The 25,443-nt window shown below is 31.0% G+C and overlaps 1 long non-coding RNA gene across 1 annotated transcript; it reads left to right on the forward strand.

The window, feature by feature from the left end:
• Nucleotides 1-7,435: 7,435 nt before the first annotated feature.
• LOC148565957 (uncharacterized) lies at nucleotides 7,436-10,128 on the forward strand. The gene is made up of 4 exons (XR_015883272.1): nucleotides 7,436-8,008; nucleotides 8,092-8,229; nucleotides 8,360-8,465; nucleotides 9,941-10,128. It is a non-coding gene; the product is annotated as an uncharacterized LOC148565957 (long non-coding RNA).
• Nucleotides 10,129-25,443: the final 15,315 nt, after the last annotated feature.

Genomic DNA, 25,443 nt, shown 5'->3' on the forward strand with positions numbered 1-25,443 from the left:
CCCCAGAAGAAAAGTTTCTTTTTTTATATCTAATCCTAATTAATTTAAAATCTATTTTCTAAAATTAAAATAATATCTTTTCCTATTTTAAAATAAAATTTAAATTTAAATCAGAATTAATTAAATAATCCGCGTCTTGAAACGTGGGGACCACTTGGCTTTACTGGATCCACGCCTAACTTGGCTAAGAGCTGCGCCTAACTTTATGCTGTTCACCACACAAGGCGCCTTACTTGGACTGACGAGGAGGCAATGCGCCTTACTTGGAGGAGAGCAATTGTTGCGTGTTGTTGTTGTTTCTTGTGCCTAACTTGAGAAATCTCAAGTTAGGCGCAGCCTTGGAAAAGTTGATGGAAGAGAAGTATGGACTATTATATATCGTTGGAAAGCTCTAGAAGTTAGATTTCTAACGCCACTATAATCACGTCCATTGGATATCTGTAGCTCGAGTTATTCAGGTTTGAGTGCAGAGAGGTCAGGATTGACAGCATCATTCGCCTTCTTCTCTTTTTCTGTGGAAACTCCATCAGATCCAGCCAAATGCTACCTAAAATAAACAAAATTACACAAGACTCAAAGTAGCATCCATAGTGGCTAAAAGATAATTAATTCTTGATTAAACTCAACAATTTAAATGCAAATTCACTAGGAAAAGATAGGAAAGATGCTCACGCATCAGTGTTGTAGCTCCACAAGACTTCAGGTATTAGCTCGGCCCATTCTCCCTTGGTGTCTCTTAGCTTTTTCTTTAACGCACTGAGGATGACCTTATTAGCAGTCTTGGCGAGTCCATTGGTTTGTGGATGTTCTACTGATGAAAAATGGTGCTTTATCTGAAATTCATTCAAAAATTTTGCTAAACTTTGGTCGATGAATTGCCGGCCATTATCAGTGATAATATCATGAGGTAATCCGAAACGACAAATAATATTTTTCCAAATGAAAGATCTTACTTTATCAGCTCCTATTTTTGCTAATGGAGTTGCCTCTATCCACTTTGAAAAGTAGTCAATTGCTACGAGTAAGTATTTTACCTGGCCTGGTGCTTTTGGAAAAGGGCCAAAGATATCTAGTCCCCACTTCTGAAAAGGCCAGCTTACCTTCGAGGTATGTAATTGCTCGGCAGGGTTGTGGATGACTGAGGAATGTTTTCGGCAGCTATCGCATTTTTTGACTTTGTTGATACAGTCTCGCTTCATTGTTGGCCAGTAGTATCCGGCCCGTGCTATTTTTGATGCCAGGTTTAATCCTCCTATATGGTTGTCACATACTCCTTCGTGGGCTTCGTCCATGATTATTTCAGTTTCTTCTTTACTTAAACATCATAAAAGGGATTGAGAAAAACCTCTTCTATATAATTCGTTTCCGATTAGTGTGAAGCTTGCTGCGCGCCTTCTGAATGTTTTGATATCTGATATTTCTTGTGGTATCTTTCCTGTTTGTATATATTGTTTGTATGGCATTCTCCAGTCCTCCCCCTGCAATATTGAAAACATAGCTTTGCTACTAAAACTTGGTTCAGTAAGTGTTAGTTGAGATATAACAAAATCATTCAAACACTTCCTAGTTGTTGCTAGCTTTGGCAGTGCGTCTGCTTGGGTGTTTTGTTCCCAAGCTATGTGTGTGATTTGTATTGAATGGAAATGAGAGATGAGGTCCTTTACCGAGCTATGGTATTTTTCTAGTAGCTGGTCTTTTACCTGGAAATGCCCTGTTACCTGTTGTATTACTAGTTGTAAGTCGCAGTAGACCTGGAGATGGGTAATGCTGAGAGATTGTGCTAGTCTTAGTCCCACGAGTAGTGCTTTATACTCGACCTGATTGTTGCTTGTTTAGAATGTGAACCGAATGGACTACTCGGTTTGTAGATCGTGTTTGTTTGTGAGTAAGACGCTTGCTCTAGAGCTTTCGGTGTTGGAGGCCCCGTCGACATATAGTTCCCAAATACAATGTTGTTTTGGGTGTTCTGCTAATTCCGCTACAAAGTCAGCCAGGAGTTGTGCTTTCATCGCTGTCCTGGGTTCATAGGTGATGTCGAACTCAGAGAGCTCGATTGACCATTTCACCAATCTTCCTGAGACTTCAGGTCTTGTTAGAATTTGTCGTAGAGGTTGTCTTGTTTTTACTATGATTTTGTTGCTCTGGAAGTAGTGCCTTAGCCTCCTGGTTGAGATCACCAATGCGTATGCTAACTTTTCCATTGGTGAGTATCTTAGCTCGGCATTTTGTAATTTTTTGCTTACAAAGTATACCGGGTCTTGCTTTCCCTCTGTTCCTGTCATCAATGCCGAGCTTATAGCGTTAGGGGTAACAGATAACTATATTAGTAAAGGCTTACCTGAACTTGGCTTTTGTAGGATGGGTGGGGAGGACAGTATTGCTTTGAGTTTTTGGAAGGCTGCCTCGCATTCATCATTCCAATTGAATTTTGTCTGCTTTTTGAGTATGTTGACAAAATGTTGCGAGTGCGTGGAAATTGATGGGAGGAAACGAGATAGGGCGGCTAGTCTGCCGTTTAATTGTTGCACCTCCTTCACCGTCTGAGGGCTTCACATCTGTATTATTGCCTTGCACTTTTCTGGATTTGCCTCTATGCCTGTAGATGTCAGCATAAAGCCGAGGAATTTGCCGCCAGTTACGCTGAATGCACACTTTTCGGGGTTGAGTCGCATGTTATGTTTCCTGACTTGTTCGAATATTTCTTCGAGGTCGTCTCCGTGGTCTTGTGGTTGTTTTGTTTTTACCACCATATCATCGACGTAAACCTATAAGTTTCTTCCGATTTATTTTCCGAAGACTTTATCCATTAGGCGTTGATAAGTAGCCTCTGCATTCTTAAGGCTGAAAGGCATAACCTTATAACAAGAGTTCCCCAATTCAGTAATAAATGTTGTCTTATCATGATCCTTGGGGTGCATTAGTATTTGATTATACCCTGAATATGCATCTAAAAAACTTAAAACATTGTAACCTGATGCATTATCTACTAATTTGTCAATGCAAGGGAGGGGGTATGCATCTTTTGGACAAGCTTTATATAAATTTGTAAAGTCTACACACATTCGCCATTTACCTTATGGTTTCCTTACCATAACCACATTAGAGAGCCATGTTGTAAAGCGTAGTTCTCGAATGAATCCGGCTTTTAGTAGTTTTTGTGTTTCCTCTAGACAGGCCGATCTTTTTTCGTTACTCATGTTCCTTTTCTTCTGTGGTATAGGTCGATTTTTTGGGTCGATCTGTAACTTGTGGCATATTAGGTTCGGATCAATGCCTGGCATGTCTTCTGGGGTCCATGCAAAGAGATCGGAATTTCTTCGAAGTATGCCGACGATGTGTTGTTTGGTTCCTGCAGGAAATGATCGGCTGACATCAGTGACATGACTATGATCATTATCTAAGATTACCTTCTCTAGGTCATCTGTTGGTGAGGGCCTGTTTTGCAGGTCTTCCCGGGGGTCCGGTCAGCCATTCCTGAGATGTTTGCCACTTGGTAGGATTCTTTCTGGAGCTCGGCTCTTGAGCTATTTTCAGATTTGTTCTTTAGGCTTTCATCATAACATCGTCGAGCTTCTGTTTGGTCGGAGTATATTGTTGCTGTTCTGTTGCTAAACACCTGAAATTTAACACAGAGGTGAACAGTAGAAACTATAGCACAAAAAGAATTTAAAGACGCTCTACCCATGATTATGTTATATGGGCTGGGGCATTTGACCACTAGGAATTGCACATCTCTTGTTTTGCAAAGTGGGTGCTCTCATATCGTTATTTTCAATCAAATGCTTCCTAAGATGGAAACGCGTTCTCCTGAGAAACCGACCAACTCTCCCGAGTATGGTTGCATCACATTTGTGCTTAGTTTCATTTTTTGGAATGTGGAGTAAAAGAGGACGTCTACACTGCTACCCGGGTCAAGTAGCACTTTTCTGACGAGGAGATCTCCTGCTTGGATTGATATTACCATGGGATTGTCTAGGTTGGTTGCTGGTGCTTGGTAATCAGACTGTTCGCAAGTGATGCAAGGTATGGCTGGTTGGTGTGTGGTTGCCTCTTTTGTTGTCTGGACCATTAACATGGTTCTGTAATTTCGTTTTCTTGCCAAGCTTGTATGTCCGCCTCCTGTAAATCCTCCCAAGATGCAGTTTATGACTCTTCTTGTTGGGGGTGGTTGAGGCTTAGCCTTTTCTGTGGCGATTGGGTTCTACTCTGTTTGAAGGTCGGTAGTGTTCTGCCGGGTCTGTTGCATTCGGATGCCTATATATTTGTCCAGGTGTCCTTGTCTGGCTAACCTCTCCAGGAGGTCCTTAGCTATCACGCATTCGTCGGTTGTGTGGCCAAATTTTTTATGGAAAGCGCAGTGTTTCGATTTGTCGACGTATCTTTGGTCCTGATATGAGCCTGCTCGGCTGGGTGGCTTGATGATCTTGGCATTCAATATTTCCTTGATGATGTCTTCTCTTCTGGTGTTGAACTGGGTATAGGCGTCATATTTTGGTGTTAGTTTGAAAGATTTCATATTGTCCTTCTGATTTGGTGTCTTGGGGTGTTTCTCCTCTTCTCGCCGACCGTGTTGTTTTTCTACTCGCCGAGCTTCTCTAAGCTCTTCAATTTCCATTTGTCCCGCCACTTTTTCGCGGAACTCCTCCAAGGTCTTTGGTTTGGTTATAGCTATTGTCTCCTGGAATTTGCCTGGTCTCAGGCCGCTCTTCAGTGCGTGAAGGTGTACCTTGGGTCGAGGTCGGGTATTTTCACGCTTGCCTTGGCGAACCTGGTCATATAATCTTTTAAACTTCCATGCTGTCCTTGCTTGATGGTGCTGAGGTAATCCGATCCGTGAACATATATTTTCGAAGCTGCAAAATAGTCAATAAAGGACCTCGCCAAATCCTCGAAGCTAGAGATAGAACCCGCAGGAATCTTGGAAAACCAAAGTAGAGCAGCACCGTCTAAATAAGTTGAAAAGGAATGACAAAGTACAGGGTCAGAGGCACCGTTAAAGAACATCATGGATGGAAACTTTTTTATATGCACCCGTGAATCGCCGAATCCTTCATAAGGTTTGAGCCCGGTGGGAAGCACGAAATTTTTTAGCATCTGAACGCTCATGACCCCCTCCAAGAAGGGGTTGTCAAGTGCGAGCTTCTCCTTTGGCGGGGTAATCTACAACGGCTCGGCTTCCCGAGCATGAGAGCTGTTCCCACCTGGACTCTTGGACGAATGCTCAGCTATTTTACGGACTTCGGTCTGAAGTTCCGCGATCATGGCCAGTAGTTCGGAAATGAGTAGAAATGGATATTCCCTAAACCCAATTCCACCTTCTTTGTCTAAGACTTTACCCGCCAAAAATCCATCCCGTTCCGAATCAGATAATTGTCTGCCCCGACCGATGAATTTGAATAATGATGTCACTCCATTATTAACTCAAGTGGCTACTCACTTCATTTTTAATTAATTATCAAATTTTAAATAATTAGTTAACTTCCATAAGAATATGATTAACATATATTAGAGTTATACAAGTTTTTAAATAAACTTTATAAAATTATTTTATATATCAATAATCACTGATTTTTAAATTATTTTATAAACTTGTTCTCTCTCATTTATTGATTTAAGGGTATGAATAAAAAATAAAATTAATATTATACTTGTTTATGACTATATTTTATTATTTTAATTTGTTAATTGAGTAATTATTTGTGAAAAATAAAAATAAAAATAAAGAGTTAATTAATAATAAGAGGATTAATTTTTATATAGTGAGTCTAACTAAAAAATAGCTATGTAAGAGTAAAAAGATATTAAAAAATAATTTTAACATAATTTTTTTAAAAGAGAAAAAATGAAACATTAAATTATGGGAAAAACAAAAAATATTAAAGAGAATGACATTATTTTGGGTAAAAAATGATATATATATATATATATATATATATATATATATATATATATATATATATATATATTCAAATTTAGCTACTAAATCAATTATTCTGGATAAAATATATGTATAAACCAAACACACCCTAATATTACACAAAAGTCTTAAAATAAATAATGTTACATGTGTATGTCTTTATTCATATATCTATATAAATTAAATTCATTGAATTTGATTAGGTCTTTTAATACTAAATCCAATTAAACAGATTCGAATTAGTAGTGTTTTAAATATCTACATAAATCAAATTTATTAAATTTAAATTAGCTATTATAGTGCTAAATCGAATTTAGTTGATTCGATTTACTACCACACAGCACATATATAGATTTACTACATGTACAGAATATTGACATAAATATCAATAAGGAAATATTCCTCATCTGAATTCAGATAGAATATAAAAAAAATAAAACGAATAAGAATAAAAATTCAACTTTTGTGTTTTAGTTTAAATTCTAGAAAATCTATATTTTTATACACTTATGAATTTAAAATGGAACAATAAATCATTTCTAAAATTTTTTTAAAAATCATCCTTTGATTCATTAGCATCTAAAGAATTATTACCGAGATTTTTGATATTAAAAAAGTTAATATAAAGTATAGCTCTCTAAGGTGGCATAAGAGTTAAAACTTAATTTTTTCAGGATTAGAAGTAACATATAATTATACATTATAAAATGACCAACTATATTTATACAATATATAATTTGAGAAATAATTAAAATATTATATCAATTAAATGATCATTTAATTTGTAAAATTAAGTATAGAATGTATTGCATTGGTGTATTTAATTATCATTTTATAAATTAAATGATAATTTAATTGATATAGTATTTTAATTATTTCTTAAGTTACATATTGTTTTAAATATAGTTGGTCATTTTATAATGTATAACTATCTGTTATTTCTTTCTCTAAAAAAATTCAAGTTTTAATTCATATGGCACCTTGGAGAGTTATACTTTATATTAACTTTTTCAATATCAATGATTCTTGATATGCTAAATGAGTCAAAGGATTTTTTTAATAAATTTTTAGAAATCGTTTATTATTCCGTTTTAAATTCATAAGTTTATGCAAATATAGATTGTAAGATCCTGAATTTTTACAAAATTAAATAATAAATTTGTTTATGATTTATTATATTTAGTTAAAATTATATTTTAAGAGATTTTATATATAAGTTAAGCAATTTTTTATTTATAATTTAAAACTTTAGTAATTGAAAAATAATAAGAATTTTATATGCTTTAGGTCGAATAATTAGGTTTTTAACTTTATTTCATGATTATAAAGGAAATTGATTTTTATTATCTCTAATTATTGAATTGGAGTATTTATTTGAAAATAAATTTTAAATTGATAATTAAATAGTATTTTTATAGATATTATTATTGGATTAAGTTTAGTTTTAATTAATATTTTACCTAAACCTTAAATCCCCAAAACACAACCCTAACCCTAATTCCCCTAAATTAGCCGCCATTTACCCTTTCTTCCTTCTTAACCTAACCTAAGACAAAGCAGCAGCAGTAAAGGAAAGAAAAAGAGAGGGAAAAGGGATGGCAGAGAGAAAGAGAGAAACGAGGGGGAAGAAGAGAAGAGGAAGGTTGCGCCGGCGCCACTGGGTCCCGCCACCGCCGCTCGTGTCCCGCTGCGTCACCATCTCGCCGCATCTAGCTTGCCACCGATTTGTCCCCGAACCGCCGTCGAGGAAGGAGAGAAAGCAAGAGTGAGGGAGCTATTCTGTCGCTGAGAAGAGAGACAACGTGTGAGAGGGAGATCTCTGGCGCCGTCCTCGTCTGAACCGCCGCTGAGGGAAATCGTCGTCGTTGAAGCCAGCCACCTTCATCGCCGTTCATGCCGTCACCACTCCTCGCCACTGCCGAGCCATCGTCGGACTGTGCACCGCCACGCAAGGCCGTTCCTAGTTGGCGCCGTGGCTGGTGGTTGCCTCTGCTTTCGATGTAAGCACCACGTCGGAGCGTCACCGGAGCTGCGGCTGCCCCACCGCCGCCTCTGCTGCCGAAAACCGCCGCCTCTCTGAATCCTCTGTTGGTAAGCCCTAATCCTGCTTCAGTTTCTTTATCCGTTAAGTTTACCTTTACCGTGAGAGTTGTTGCTGAGATTGTCTGTGCCAGGTTATACGGTCACTGTGAGTCTCTTTGCCGCCATCCAAGCTGCCATCAGAAGGATCCACCACAGCCTCCTCTGTTCTTGTCTTCAAATTAGCACTGCCTTTTTCTAGTTTCAATCGCAATTCTGCTATTTCTGAATATGTAACTCCTCAACCCTTACTCTGCTTCCATTTTGGTTTCTTAGACTTTTTCTATTCTGAGTAAGAAAAATCTATGTTTCTGTTTAACACTACTGTTCTGCCTTCCCTGTTTGCTGATGGAATTATCATAGGTGACAGTGTTAATGGTACTAACGAGCTATTAGAGTTGCTGCCTCTACTGAAATTAACAAAAAAAGGATTCAACGCGTTTAATTATGCGGATTGCGAATAATTGAGGTAGGATTTTTTCTTAAAATCTATTTTACATTACAGAGTTGTGATAAATAGATATTGATGCAAAAAGATATATTTCTGTGATTATATTTGTCTTGTGGATGTGATGGTTTGTTGAACTGGATTATTGGGTGCTTGATTGCTTGAGTGAAGTACGGTTGTTGATAAGAAGTGGATTTGAAAAGTTATTTACTTGATTATTAGGAAAAGTGGTTTTTCTTGGTTTGAAGTTAGAGCAGTTTGATTTTGAGTCGGTCTGATTTTATAAATGATTTAATACTTGAGCTGGTTTGACTTTAAAAAGAGTTTTATTATTGGAATTGGTCTAGTTTGAAAATAATTTGATAGTGGAATTGGTTGAATTTTGGAAAGTGATTGAGATTTGGAAATGGTTTGAGAAATGTTTGGATGGGACCCGAAAAGGGTGGCAGTATCCGAGTTTTAAAGGAGATGCTGCCGAAATTTTATAAAATTAGGAGTTTCATTGAAAATAGTTATTTTAAAAAGGTTTAAGTATTATATGATTTAAAACTACCTCATTTATCAAAGGAAGAGTTATGTTTTGGATTGGGAATTGTTAGTGAACGGAATGGAAAGAAGGATGATTGAGAATTTTCTCTGAAATATGGTATTTGAATGAATTTAGAAATGAGATTTGGATTGATGAATGATTATGATGTTGAGAATGTTGAGAATGTTCAGATATGATCTTTGAATTATTCATATGGCTTATGAATTTGAAATATCTGAGATACGAGGTTCCCTGGATTAAGTGCCGTGGCTTGCCACCACGTGTACCAGGTTGTAAACTCGATACTCTATTGACCCTATGACATAAGTGTGACCGGGCACTATATAAATTCCCGAAAATGTTACCTCCATTGAGCAATATTGATTATTTGAGAAAAAGCTATGCATAGACTCTTGGGGATGCACGTCAGGAGACAGTCTAAGGACAGTTCAGACTTGTCGGGTTGGCTGGATAACCGACAGATGAGCCTCATCAGCCATAGGACAGGCATGCATTATATGCATCTGTATGCTTTGCTTGGGTTTGAACTTGTTTTGGTTTGCCTAATTGCTAAACTGTTCTTAACTGCTACTTGAACTATTTGTTGTAACTGCTTCCTACTTGTGCTTTCCTTGTCTGTCTTGCCTGTGTTTGTCCTGGCGTGTTACATTTGAGAATGGACTTGGGTGCTGAATTAATGATTGTGTTGTTTGATTGCGTGGTTAGTTTCTGATTGAGATTTGCTTATGAGAAAAGAAAGACTTTGGATTTCTGAAAATATTAAACATTGTTTCTTTGAAAAGGTTTTGAACGATTAGCTGTTGGATTTTAAAAGGATTCATAAGGCAATGATAATCACTGAATTTGAAAACAGTTTTCTTATTGAATATCTTCTTATGACAACTTTGAAACTCCGTGGTGAGACCATGTGGTTAGGTTCTCACCCCCTACAGCTTTACCTTTTCAGGAACCAGATGAAGAAGCATTAAGAAGAGTTACACTACGTTTGGTTTATATGTTGTTGTATTAATTAGATTATTTTCTCCCCTCGTCTTTGTTATTACAAGTTTGTAAGAGGGATAGGAATTGTATGTTTTATACGTATATTATATTGAGTTATTATGTAAGGAGTCTTGTATATAAATCTATGCTTGCTTGTATTTTTCTTAAAATAAAGTATTTATTTCCGGTTTTCAAAGAAATCAGCGATACAGTATCGAGTCACAGGCTCCTATTCTAGTATTTAGTATGTAAAGTAGTCGTAATACTTCTTGCTATCAGAGTAGCGCAGTCGGAAGGTAACTTCTGATAGTGAGGGTGTTACATAGATTTTCTAGAATTTGAACTAAAACATAAAAGTTAAATTTCTATTCTTATTTATTTTAATTTTTTTGATATTTTATTTGAACCCAAATGGAGGTATTTTTTTATTGACATTTATGTTTTAAGATTAATAATAATAAATGTCAACAATCAGGTAATGAGTCGAATCAAGCTATTCGATTTATTATATATATGTTGTGCAGTAGTAAATCGAATTAACTAGATTCGATTTATATATTTTTTTAATGTATTAATAGTAAATCGAATCTACTAGATTCGAATTAGCACTATAATAGCTAATTCGAATTCAATGAATTCGATTTATGTAGATATAAAACACTATTAATTTGAATCTATTTAATTTGATTTAGTACTAGAAGACCTAATTCGAATTCAATGAATTCGATTTATATAAATATATGCATGAAGACATACATATAATGTTATTTATTTTGAGATTTTCATATAATATTAATATGTGTTTGATTTATGCATGTATTTTATCCAATTATTCATATATAATACATGTTATAAACTATATATTAAAAATAAGTTAAAACAATAATATATGTATGTAATATTTAAAAAAAAAAGTCCATAATTAAGAGAGAACGAAGGCATTTATAATCACTTGCTTAGATAGTTTAATATCTAAAATATTTATCTTAAAATTTACTAAGTATAACTGAAAATCTAAAAAATAAATTCTCTAATAAAATCATTTAATTTATTGAGGAAATTATAAATATCTAGAAGCTTTTTTTTGGGAAAGAAAGACTTTAAATAAAGGCGCTAAAAAAATATAAATATCTATAAAATACTTAGATAGGGGTGGCAATGGACGAATTTTCTCTTTATTCAACTTTGTTTTTCTACAAAAATGAATATAAAACTCGCTTCGTCCTTATTTGTAGGTAATAAAAAACTAATTTGTCTCTATAGATATTTGTCTCATTATTATCCATTTCTATAATTAACCCAACAAAAAAATCAAATTTTAAAAATTTATATAACTATAATCACATACATAACATAAATTAAAACTAAAAATTTAAGAATAATACAATATCAAATAATATTATTAATAATTTTATTAATAATATTATTAATAATTTATATATATCAGAACAAGCACTACAAGAAAATATGTCTATTGCCACGCTTTTAAAGCGTGGCGAAAAGCTGAAAAAAGCGTGGCGATAGCTTTTCGCCACGCTTTTTCAGCTATCGCTACGCTTTTGAAAGGGTGGCCTCTACAAGGGTGGCGGTTGCTCTGTCGCCACGCTTTTTCAAACCTATCGCCACGCTTTTTTTTGCCACGCTTTTTATAGATTGTCACGTTTAAAAGCGTGGCCATAGGTGGAAGATATGGCCACGCTTTTAAAGCGTGGCCGTATGTGAAAGATACGGCCACGCTTTTAAAGCGTGGCAATAGAAGGAGATACAGCTACGCTTTGGAAGCGTGGCAATAGGAGGAGATACGGCCACGCTTTTAAAGCGTGTCAATAGGGATAGATACGGCCACGCTTTTAAAGCGTGGCAATAACAAGAGATACGGCCGTTAAATCACAAAGCTCTATCATTGCTGTCATGTTGAGAAAGAAATTCTACTGAAGTTCACATATCAAATACCCAACACATTCAGAATTGTATCAAAGTTAATATTAATTATTAAGAGCTAAATCCAAAATAAACTGTCTTACACCAGTAATCAAATCATTCCATTTGTAGTATCTTTCTATGATCTACTGTACCATAACCAAAATAATCATTCTAAAGACATCAATTGAAACCTAAAAGGTTGTCAAGAACTATACAATGGCATAGGAAACTTGAACAATACTAAACTAGTAACACAAGGTGTATTCCGAAGCGATCAAGAAGCATGAAATCAATCAGCCTAAGCATGTTCACCACGGATGCGGCGAGCAAGTTGAATGTCTTTGGGCATTATGGTGACCTCTTGGCATGGATGGCACACAAGTTGGTGTCCTCAAACAAACCAACCAAGTAGGCTTCAGCAGCTTTGTGGAAAGCAAGGACAGCATGGTTCTGGAACCTCAAATCAGTCTACAAACATAATAAATCAATCAATAAATAGGAATCATTACATATTATACAACAAAAAATAACCCAACGCACCAGGACTAAGATAAAAAGGGGTTAATTAGATTGGCTTACCTTCTGCTTCCTTATCACAGCAGGAATAGCTGGTGTTGACAATATATCTTCCCGTATTAGAAAGATAAGTTGTCCTAAATTTCTATTAAGAGAGTCATGCTAATAATAATACACACTAGAGAATTGTGAACAATAAGGTGATGCACTAGTCCATCAAAGATTTTTTATCCTTATGATGATGTCATTTACTGCCATATTTGTCCTTAAGTAGAGACGTATATTTTTTAAACCCAACTTTATTTTCTTTGTCTAAAATTCTGCCCTGCCAAAATTTACCCCATATTTGAATCAGATAATTGTTCATTCCGATTGAATAAGAGCGGATTAAATACTTATGAATTTGGATAGTAATATCACCTCATAATTAGCTCAAGTGGTTGCTCACTTCATTTTTAATTAATTGTCAAATTTTAAATAATTAGTTAGCTTGGATAAGAATATGATTAACATATACTAGAATTATACAAATTAAAATAAACTTATAAAATTATTTTTAATATCAATAATCACTTAATTTTTAAATTATTTTACTAACTTGTTCTCTCTCATTTATTGATTTAAGGGTATGAATAGAAAAATAAAATTAATATCATATTAGTTTAATTTGTTAACTGAGTAATTATTTGTGGAAAATAAAAATAAAAGTAGAGCGTTAATTAATAATAAGAGGATTAATTTTTATATAATGAGTCTAACTAAAAATGAGCTATGTAAGAGTAAAAATTTATTAAAAAATAATTTAAACATATTTTTTTTTTAAAAGAGAATAAATGAAACATTAAATTATGGGAAAAACAAAAAAAAATTAAAGAGGATGACATTATTTTGGGGAAAAAAATGCTACATATATATTAAAATTCAGCTACTAATATAAATTAATTATTCATATATAATATATGTTAAAATATATATTTAAAATGAGTTAAAATAACACATATATTTATATACAAATACTTAAAAACTGATTCTTTGAATGTATATGTAATATTTTTGAAAAAAAAAGTCCATAATTAAGAGAAAATGAAAGCATTTATAGTCGCTCATTTTGATACTTTAACATCTGAAATATTAATCTTAAAATTTATTGAGTATAACAGAAAATTTGAAAAATAAATTTCCTAATAAAATCATTTAATTTATTGAGATAATTATAAACATCTAGAAGTTTTTTTTTTTTTGGGAAAAGAAAAACTTTAAAAGCACTAAAGAAAAACATAAACATCTATAAGATAATTATATCGGGGTGACAATGGGCGAATTTTCTCCCTATTAAACTCTATCTATTCTACAAAAATCAATATAAAATTCGTTTTTGTCCTTGTTTATGAGCAATAAAAAACTAATTCGTCTTTATAGGTATTCCTCTCGTTCCTACTCATTCAATTCCTATACTTTTTAAAATTCAACAAACAAAATTAAATTTAAAAAATTTATATAACAATGATCACATACATAATATAAATTAAAACTAAGAGTTTAAGAATAATACATTATCAAACAATATTATTATTAATAATTTTATTAATTTTACATATATTATATATATCATATAAATATCGGGACGAGTAGAGACGAATATTCTCTAAATTCAACTCCATCCTCCTTGCTGAAGATCCTGTTCCACCAAAAATCTATCCCGTACCAGATCAGATAATTGTCAGCCTCGATTAGATAAGTACGGGTCAGATACCTATAAATTTGGATAGTAATATCATCTCATAATTAGTCCAAGTGAATACTCACTTTATTTTTAATTAATTATCAAATTTTAAATAATTAGTTAGCATGGATAAGAATATGATTAACATATATTAGAGTTATACAAGTTAAAATAAACTTTATAAAATTATTTTTAATATCAATAATCAGCTCATTTTTAAATTATTTTACTAACTTGTTCTCACTCATTTATTGATTTAAGGGTATGAATAGAAAAATAAAATTAATATTATATTAATTTAATTTGTTAACTGAGTAATTATTTGTGAAAAATAAAAATGAAAGTAGAGAGTTAATTAATAATAAGAGGATTAATTTTTTAGTGAGTCTAACTAAAAAATTAATCCTCTTATAAAAGTGAGCAATGTAAGAGAGGCCAGATTATATATCCAATTATCTATAAAATTTTCCAAGTGATAATGTATAGATATATACCTAATAAATTTGATTTTATTTAGCTTCTAATAAAAGTTTGCCTAAATTGAGTTATGGAAAGAGAATCCAGAAACAATGAGCGTGTAGGGTAGCTACAAAGAAGACGTGATGAAGAGACGTAATCTACATTTACATCATAACTGCTCTGAAAGAAATGTGAACACCAACAAGGAAGATAAAGAACCAAAATCAGACATAAGTCATAACTGGGTAATGAAAATTAGGAATTAATACCCTCTTTTTTTTTGAAGCTTTGGCTCTCCGATGAAGTTTCCACTAAGGATATATATAGGTAGGTAAACTTTTTTTGTACTAAAATTCTATAGCTTTAGTATTTAGATTCCTATGGGTTTGAGACAAAAATAACAATAATGTTTCACATGCGTTCTATATCATGTATTTGCATATTGGTTTATGTATTTTTTATTTACTCACTAAAATAATTAAACATATCATAATAGAATAATTAAACTTACAATAGACGTATAATTAAATTTATTTATAAATGTATAATAATTTTTTTTATAAAAGACTAAATCCGTATTTTTATACACAGCGATTAATAGTCACCAAAAAAAAATACACAGCGATTAATTAATAATTAATTTTTTATATACACATGACATACTATTGGTATAATAATTATGTTGCTTCAACTAATTCTGGCTTGTTTTCTTAAATAATGCATTAATAAGTTCGAATTCTATGGTTAAAAATAGTAGTGTGACAATTTTACCTTATAATTGATTGTATATATATATATATATATATATAAGGAGAATGCTAGGAGACAATAATTTTGTTGAATAATATGAACAATCACTAATCAAATAAAAACACATTACACCTCCAAATTAACTCTCTAAATTTTAATATTAAAATAACCATCTGTACACTAATAAAATAAACATCCGATATATCTATTATTTACATTGTTTAATATTTTCATTATTTACCTATACTTTTCCTATATATAATTCTTGTGTACTTCACTAATAAGAGAAGGACTATAACTATATATACATATGATGTTACTATCGCTGAATAACTAATATTAATATAGCTGAATAACACTAATAACAAACTACCTATATCTAACTTATCTCATTATTCCTAAGTCCTAACACAGCCAATACTTAATTGATTTGTAGAGGTCTAATAAATTTTACTCCTTTTTATTCCGTTAGCAGTATTTGTCATTTAATTTTATTTATTTGTATTATAATTATAAATTTGAAATAAAAAATTAATTTTATATAAAATTGTTCATCAAAATATTTTTATTTAATAACTAATTTATACTGTGAATTTTTGTATTATATTTAATATTGCGTGAAAGATATATAAAAAATATTAATAAATTGCACCATGCACGATGTAAAATGGCACATTATTTATTTTAAATGACAAATATTGTAAATCAAATAGAATAAATACTAATGATATATGGCATAGTTATCAAATCTGGTCCGACTCGATCCAGTCGATCGCACCAAAAATCCGGTCACTTAATTGGTTATTAATTTGGATTGGGTTATTATTCGAATTAGTTAAATAATTAATCCAGTAAAATTCGATAAAATTCGTTTAAAATCGGTTTAATCTGATCAGTCAAATTCGATTAAATTAAAAAAATATTATTTTTTATACATATTTTTTTATTACATGTATTATATAAATAAAATTAAATTATATATATTTACAAATTTTAAAAAATATTTTGTTAATTACCATATATTTTTTATTTCTATGATTATTATTTTTATATTTTTCTATAAGTACTTAATTAAAGAATATAGTAAATATAAATTAACTGATGAGTTATTAAAATTAAAAAATAATTATTAAATATAAAAAAAGGATATTTATTATAAAAATAAAAAATAAAATAAATTTTTATATAATTATTTAATTATGAACGAATTAACTTATTGTAATTTATTGATTATCGATTTATTTCGATAACTAAGATATATACTTTAGACTAAAATTGAGATAGCAGTCTTAGGTTGAAGGCAAATGCATGAACGGTGGATAATGTTGTGTGCGTGGGAGTCGTAGCTATAATGGATTTAACCACTAGCTACTTTCAAATCCTTTATGGTAGTTGCTTTCTTTGGTTCATTTTTAGATGGATAATTAGTTGAATACAAATTTAAGTGTATATTTTCTATTTGCTCCACATATATAATAAGATTATCAAGAATTTCAAGGTCCAAAAGAGAGAGATTATGAATCAATAACTAATGCATGTTGTTACAGATAAAAATATTTATATATTTTTTTATTAATTTAAATTTTTAGAATAAATAATATTATTATATAATATTAAAATTTTTATAATAAAAAATTTGATTTTTATTGAACTTTAAAAAAAATATTAGCATAAGGCAAAAAAAAAATTATGCAAAATTTAAATAAAATTAAAAGAATTTTTTATTTAAAAAAATATGTTAAAAATATAAATAATTATATGTATATATTTTTTGATAATATAAATATTTATATATCTCGCCTTATCAAGGTAAGTTTTTGGTACAAGTGAGGGTATAACACATGTATATGTGTCTTAAATTCTAGAAGGTACATTGTAGTTGCCTGGTGGGCTTACATGTTTTGATGTGCTTGGGATTCTCCCTATTGACGTAAAGGGGTGAACAGAAAAAACATGATGATTAATTAGTTCATGATGATGATTAATTAGTTTGGTTTATGATTTGTCAATTACAAAGTGCGTATACAAAAAGTCAAGAACCCCACTTATCAAATAAGTAGTTTAATTTGGAGTTATATTATTTATATTCGATTTTAGCGAGTGAATATTATTATCGTTAGTTAATATTTTGATACATTTTTTTTACAAATTTGTGTCACGTGTAAAGTGACATTATCAAAACTAAAAATAACATTATTATTAATTTATATAATTATTAGTTACTACTGTTGGGCCAACTGTATGGGGAAGAATCAAGTGAGATAACATAAGATGGGAAGACACCATATTCAAAAGTTAATGGGTCTCTTATCTTATAAACTCTCCACTTTTCCTTACTTTTTTTTATGTGGAATTAACTTTAACACTCCTCACACTTGCAATACTAATAAATACTTAATATGTTCTTTTAATTATTAGATTAAATGTAAAATTTATATTATATAGATCTAGTTCTCTAAAAATAAGCATATACAGATTTAATGTATAAAAAAATTTATCAAAATATTTTTCTTAATTCTAGTAGTAGAGTTTCATCTGAAGTAGTTTAAATATTTGAAAAAAATAATAGAATTAAAAAATGACTCAGATAAAAGATAAATAGATGGAAAAAATATAAAAAAATCCACAAAAATTATACATGATGTGGTAAAAAAAATCTACTTATAAATGATCTCAATACAAATATGACACAATAACATTATTTAATTCATATAGCCGATTCTGCCATTTAATAGGATAATGTTTTATTTTTTTATTTTTATTTTTTTGTTATTTCTCTTTATTTTGATACCTAACTTGGGTTCCAGAAGACATATAGTATGTGGACTTGATGTGAAACATGAGATATGCTTTCTTTTCATTACCCACTTTGGATTTGACTTTTTTTTATATATTTAAATAAAAAATTATTCATCAATTTAAATCGAGATATAAAAATTTATTAATTTATGTATTTAATTTTATTTTAGTAGTCAAAGACTGTAAAATTTATATTTGTATAATTTTTTATGATTGTATCAACAAAAATAAAAAAAATTTAATTTTTTTATTTTTGTACATATTATCAACAAAAATGGATCAATTTTTTTTTTATATTTTTTCAATTACTACGATCGAAGATTAAAAAAAAAAGATTTAAGATAGAAAAAACTAGAAAGAAGAGATTTTCTCTCTCATTTTTTTTGTCATTTTTACTCGCAATAATTGAAAAAATGTGAGAGAGAAAAATTGATCCATTTTTGTTAGTAGTATGTGCAAAAATAAAAAATTAATTTTTCTTTTTTGCTGATACAATCACCAAATAACTGCAAAAATAAAACTAGATATACAAATTGATAAATTTTTGTATCCCGATTTAAATTGATAAATAAAGAATTTTTTATTTAAATGAAGAAAACCTTGGATTTGAGTTCATTGATTATTGTTTGGTCTGAAAAACAATCATCTGATCGCTGAAGGAAATACGAATTTGGATCCTAACTCGATGTGTACATGTCTTTATGGAACAGCAAGGTTGAAGCTCTTTTAAGTTATTCCTAAAGTTAGGAATATAAATATAGAAATAATGAGCACAGCAACCTAGCTTGGTTACAAAGAAATGCCTAATAAGTAATGATAAAATTTAATTAATTGTCAATTTTTCCGTTGTTTAAATACCCGTTAATAAGTAATGATAACATTTTAATAACTAATGATAACATTTTAATTAACAACACTATCGATAGAGTGCGGCGGTTTTGAGGTAATATTGCGGCAGTTTTCGATCGCCGCTAAACATATTACAGCGGTTAAATATCCATCAAAAGATAGGCCGTTGACAAACGGATAGGCGATTTAAATTAATCGCTGAAATAATTATCGCAACATAAAAAATAGTTTTGCAACAATTTTTATCAGCTGTCATAAGTGATTTACAAAATGCATATCAATTTTACGGCATCAAAAAGATGGCAGTAATTCTTAACATTAACACATTCATCTAAAAAGAAAAGCAGTGAATTCGTATATATATGACTCAGAATAAGTGAATATGTCAAATATTTGTGCAAGTTTAATGATGAGAATGTTTGTTACTTTTATGTGGCAGTCAAGTCACAAGTGGTTTCAAAACTGCCACTTGGGGACATAATTTTCACCAAGTTGAGGTCTCTTAGCTTCTCATTTTTCCCATTTCACCATGATAGCATTCCATTTTCAATGTTCAATGCCTAGCATCTACACTATTCTAGTTCAGAACAATATAGAGTCTTTTTTTCCAATAGAAAATGAATTGTTGATTCTATATTATATAAATTAGTTAATTTAAAAATAATCTTATATAGCATCAACAAGAATCTTAACAGTATTATATAAATTAGTTAATTCAACCTTACAAAAAGTTAATTTACATTAAACATAAATCACAGGACGACTAAGTAGTTAAGAACAACAACAATAATTTTTTATAGTGAAAAAAAAGAAAAAAAAATAAATAGAAAAGAACAGAATAAAACACAAAATTAACTGATTATTGATTTTTTAAAAAAATATTTTTCAAACTTACATATTATTACACATGTATGGTACATCTAACGCAGAACTACCAAGAAGGGTCTTTTGGATAAGCATAGAAGCATAAACAATAAAGACCTTGATTTCTTTCCATTCATGCCAGATTAATACATTGCAACCTAATCTCCTCTGCCATTGCACTTTTGGATTTCCATAATGTTCCTATGATAATACTACTAAGCTACCACCTAATGTTATTTATTTCGCGGGGCAACTATTTAGCATCTACACTTTTATAGCTAACATAATACCTTGTTACCTAATGCATGTTTCATTCATTCATTCATTTATTGCTAAGATATAAAGTTAGTCACAATGCTAATCCAAGATAATAAAGAGGAAATATATATGAGTAATGCTAATTGCTAAGGATAATATAATCATTTAAAATTATTTTATTTAATTTAATATTTCTAATTTTATATATTTATTACATCTAATATTATACTTTTATTCTAGCATTAATTAATAAAAACAAACAAAAGTTAAAAAAGACAAATTATAACAACTTATATCTTTCAAGTTTTAGTCCTCAAACATTTCACACACACATAACTTATTTAAAAAGAGTTTTAGTTCTATTTATATTAAGAGAAAAATACATTTCATACTCAATTAAGAAAAATTTTATGGTGTTGATACCGCTTTTCAACATGTTACACACACATATATAACTCATTTAAAAAGAATTTTAATTCTATCTGTATTTAAAAAAAAATGTATTTCATACTCAATTAAAGAGAATTTTATAGTGTTGACGCCACTTTTCAGCATATTACACACACATATAATTCATTTAAAAAAAGTTTTAGCTCTATCTGTATTTAAGAAAAAAATGCATTTCATACTTAATTAAGGAGAATTTTATGATGCTGACGCCACTTTTCAGCATGTTATGCTATCTTTGCGTGTCAACATGAGAGTACGACACCTAGAGACGGAGAAGGAGGAGTGTCCCATTCTGCCTGTTAGAATAATCATATCATAGTTAGTTTTGTAATTAAATGTTTAAAGTAGTGGGGTATTGGACCGTTTATTTGTGAGCTCTTTGAAATGCATTGTTTCCAAATGTATTGTTGTGAGAAAAAATCGCTTTTTGTTATGACACTAATTGATGTTTGTAAATAATTAATAGTTTTTCGTCAAAATAATGTATTTAGAAACAAAAAATCTCGAAAAGTTCACGAATAAATGATCCAATACATCACTTTTTAAACATGTAAAATTAGTAAAGTTATTTTAGTAAAAAGCTAAATAAAATGAAAGGATACAAACATTTTTAACTTATAACTATAGAATTTTAATGGTACAAAAAGGAAAAAAATTATTTACCTGTAATTAATGAATGATTTACATTAAAGAAGTGCATCTATAAATAGAAACTTCTTAATTCAGTTTAATCAATTCATCCAATAAAAATAATAGTAACACTGAGTTACATAAAAAATATTTTTTTAGAAGTTTTTTCCTATATTTAGAGAGGTCTACTATTTTTATTAAGAGAGAATGTTATTGTAATCTCGTTGTGATAGAGAAAAGTTATGATTCCCAAAAATAATTATTTTATATAAATTTTTAATTTTTCGTTTATATATTTTGTTGCGTCATTTGTCTGGTACCTAACAATGGTATCAGAGCCAAAAGTTGCTCATTAATAATTTTTTTTTCTGTTGCGAGTTACCACATATTAAAAAATGGCAACAAAGTATGTAATTTAAAATTTAGTGGGAGTAATTTTTTTTATGGAAATTGAAAATAAAAGCAATTTTGAGAAAAAAGACAATTACATGGCAGCAATTGAAGGTAGACCTATTGGAATTATAGATGAAAAACGGAAGAAAATAGATGACAATGTCATTTCAAACTTACACATGGCACTAGGTGATTCAGTCTTGTCTAGTGTAGTAGAGAAAAAGACAACAACAAAAAAATTTGAGATGCTCTCACCAAATTATATAAAGTCAAGTCACTTCACAACAAGATATTCTTAAAGAGAAGACTTTATACTTTTCGAATGAGTGAATCTACATGGACAACAGATCACATCAACAATCTAAATGCGTTATTTTTCCAACTCTCCTCGTTGGATTATAACATAGCAGAAAACAAACGTGTAGATATTCTACTTCAAAGTTTACCAAATTCATATAATCAACTCATCATTAACTTAACTAACAATATTTTGACATATTATCTTTCCTTTAATGATATGGCTACTCCGATTCTTAAAGAAGAATTCATGTGCCAAAATAACAAACATAGATTAGAGAGTTCAAAGCAAGCAGAGGCAATGTTGATGATAAGAGAAAGATCAATAGAGCGTGGTCCGAGTGGGAGCCAAAATAGACCAAAATCACAAGAAAAGAAGTAATCCAAATACTAAAAAAGGTTTTAGAAGAGAGGACATTTTAAGAGAGATTGTCGGAATAAGTAGAGTATAGAGAAGGTTTCAGAAGGATAAAGTTTTCAAGGATGTGTTGCGAGTACCTCTAATGATGGAGAAATCATGTATGGCGAAGCAACAATTGGTTTTAAAGGTAGCAAATAACTCACTGATGCTTGGATTATTGATTCGGGAGCAATTTAGCACATGACTCCTCATCGTGATTGGTTTTGTACATATGAACGAGTCGTGAAAAGATTTGTATTCATGAAAAATGATCACACCTTATAAAGTGTTAGAATGGTATTGTCAAAATATAAATGTTTGATGATTCTATTCGTTCACTTTAAGGATAAGACATGTGAAAGGTTTGAAGAAGAATTTATTGTTGATTGGGCAACTAGATGAACTTAGTTACAAGACCCACATTAAAAGTGAGATGTTGAAAATTGTTAAAGGTGCTCTTGTGGTGATAAAAGTAGAAAAAATTATAACAAATCTATACATGCATATGAGAGATACTTTACAAGAGGCAGAACTACAGAAGCATCAGTTTCTTTAGCAAGTCAAGAAAAAATGACGATGACATGGCATCGCAAATTGAACTACATGTCAGAACGAGCTTGAAAATTCTTGTGGAACGTAATCTCATTACCGGACTCAAATCGCTAAACTTATCTATTTGTAAGTACTGCATTACAAGCAAGCAACATAAATTGATGTTTGGTAGATCAACTGCTCAGAGCAAGCATATATTGGAGTTGATTCATTATGATGCATATTATCCTCTGACAGAAGATGGAAAGCCAACAAATTTTATGGAGGCTTTGCGCAATCTAGATGCTTCTATGTGGATGACAACAATGCAAGAGGAAATCGAGGCATTACATATATAAGAACCAGACCTAGAAATTTGTTGCACTCCCAGCAGGTCGAAAAGCCATTGGTAACAAATGAGTTTACAAGATGAAGCGAGATAGTAATGATCAGGTGGAACGGTATCGTACAAGATTGGTTGTCAAAGGATATGCTCAGAAAGAAGTTGTTGATTTCAATGAAATATTTTCTCCAATGGTGAGACTAACTACTATTAAAGTAGTTTAGGCTATGTGTGCTGCATTTTATTTACATCTAGAGCAATTAGATGTAAAGACTGTTTGTAAGTTAACTAAATCTCTGTACGGTATAAAGCAGATGCCAAGGTATTAGCACAAGAGATTTGATTCTTTCATTATTAGCCTTGGATACAATAGACTTAGTTCAGATCATTGTACTTATTACAAGAGGTCTGGTGATATTGATTTCATCATTCTACTGTTGTATGTGGATGAGATATTGGTGGTAAGCCTCAACAAAGATCAAATCCAAAAATTAAAGGCACAGTTGGCTAGGGAGTTTGATATGAAAAACTTGAGACTAGCAAATAAACTTTTAGGGATACAAATATACCGAGACAAAAAGGATAGGAAGATTTGGCTATTGCAAAAGAATTATTTGAAGAAGATCTTGCAACACTTCAACATGCAAGAATCTAAGCCAATTTCAACTCCACTTTCTATGAATTTTAAATTATCCTCAAGCATGTGTCCTAATAGTAAAGCAGAGAGGATGGAAATATCTCGAGTACCGTATGCATCAGCAGTGAGAAGCCTTATGTATGTCATGATCTATACAAGGCCAGATATTGCTCAAGTAGTTGCGGTAGTACGTCAATTTATCGCAGATCTGGGTAAAAAGTATTGGAATGCTGTTAAGAGGATCCTGAGGTACATCCAAGGGACCTCGAATATTGCATTATATTTTGGAAGATCGAAATTTATTGTCAATAAATATGTCATTTAGACTTTGCAGGTGATCTTGATAAATGAAAATCTAATACAAGATATGTGTTCATACTTACAGGAGGAGCTGTGAGTTGGCTATCTAAATTACATACTGTTGTAGCTCTATCTACTACAGAAGTTGAATATATGGCAACTACACAAGAATGCAAGGAAGCTATTTGAATCCAAAAGTTGATGGAGGAACTCGGACACAAATAACAGAAGATTTCTGTGTATTGTGGCTGTCAGAGTGCCTTGCACATTGTAAGAAATTCTGACTTTCATTCAAGAACAAAATACATTGGAGTATAATATCACTTTGTTCGAGAAGTAGTAGAAGAATGGAGTTTGGATATGCAAAAGATTCATATTAAAGATAACCTAGCAGATGCATGACAAAGCCAATCAACACTGATAAGTGTGAATGGTACAGATCCTCCTATGATCTATTAAGTGTATGAGTAACATGAAATCGTGATCCTTTTAATACCAAATTAACTTTAATTAAGTGGGAGATTGTAAAATTAGTAAAGCTATTTTGGTAAAAACTAAATAAAATGAAAGGATATAAACATTCCTAACTTATAGCCATAAAATTTTAATGGTAGAAAAAGGCGAAGAATTATTTACCTTTAATTGAGGATGGTTTACATTAAAGAGGTGCATCTATAAATTGAGTATTCTTAATTCAGTTTAATCAATTCATCTAACAAGAATAATAGTAATATTGAGTTACATAGAGATTTTTTATTTTTAGAAGTTTTCTCCTATATTTAGAGAGGTGTATTCTCTTTTTGTTAAGAGAGAGTGTTATTGTAATTTTCTTGTGATAGAGAGAAATTGTAATTCTCAAAAAAAAATATTTTATATAAATTTTTAACTTTTTATTTCTATATTTTGCTGCGTCATTTGTTTGATACCCTAACAAAACACTTAGTTACAAAAAACTAACTATGATATGATTATCCTCACAAGCAGAACAGAACACCTTCTCCTCCTCTATTTCACATTCACGCGCCATCTCCACGCATCGTGCTCTTATGTTGACACGCAAAGATAGCATAACATGCTGAAAAGTAGCGTCAGCATCGTAAAATTTTTTCTTAATTAATATAAAGATACCTTCTAAAAAAAATGCAACAAGAAATGTACTACATCATCGTCACTTGCTTAAGAGGTGCGTTATTGTCTTGTCTTTTGCGTTCTCCATCTTTTTTTTTTAAATAATTTCTCACAGTATAAGAGTGAAATAATACGCTCATAATCCAAAAGAAAATTATGTCATTTATAAAATTAATTATAACAAGATATTGTTAACAAAGTTATTAATGAAATAAAAA

Source organism: Arachis ipaensis, chromosome B5 (assembly GCF_059453495.1).
Source record: "Arachis ipaensis isolate K30076 ecotype BB chromosome B5, ASM5945349v1, whole genome shotgun sequence".
NCBI lineage: Eukaryota > Viridiplantae > Streptophyta > Magnoliopsida > Fabales > Fabaceae > Arachis > Arachis ipaensis.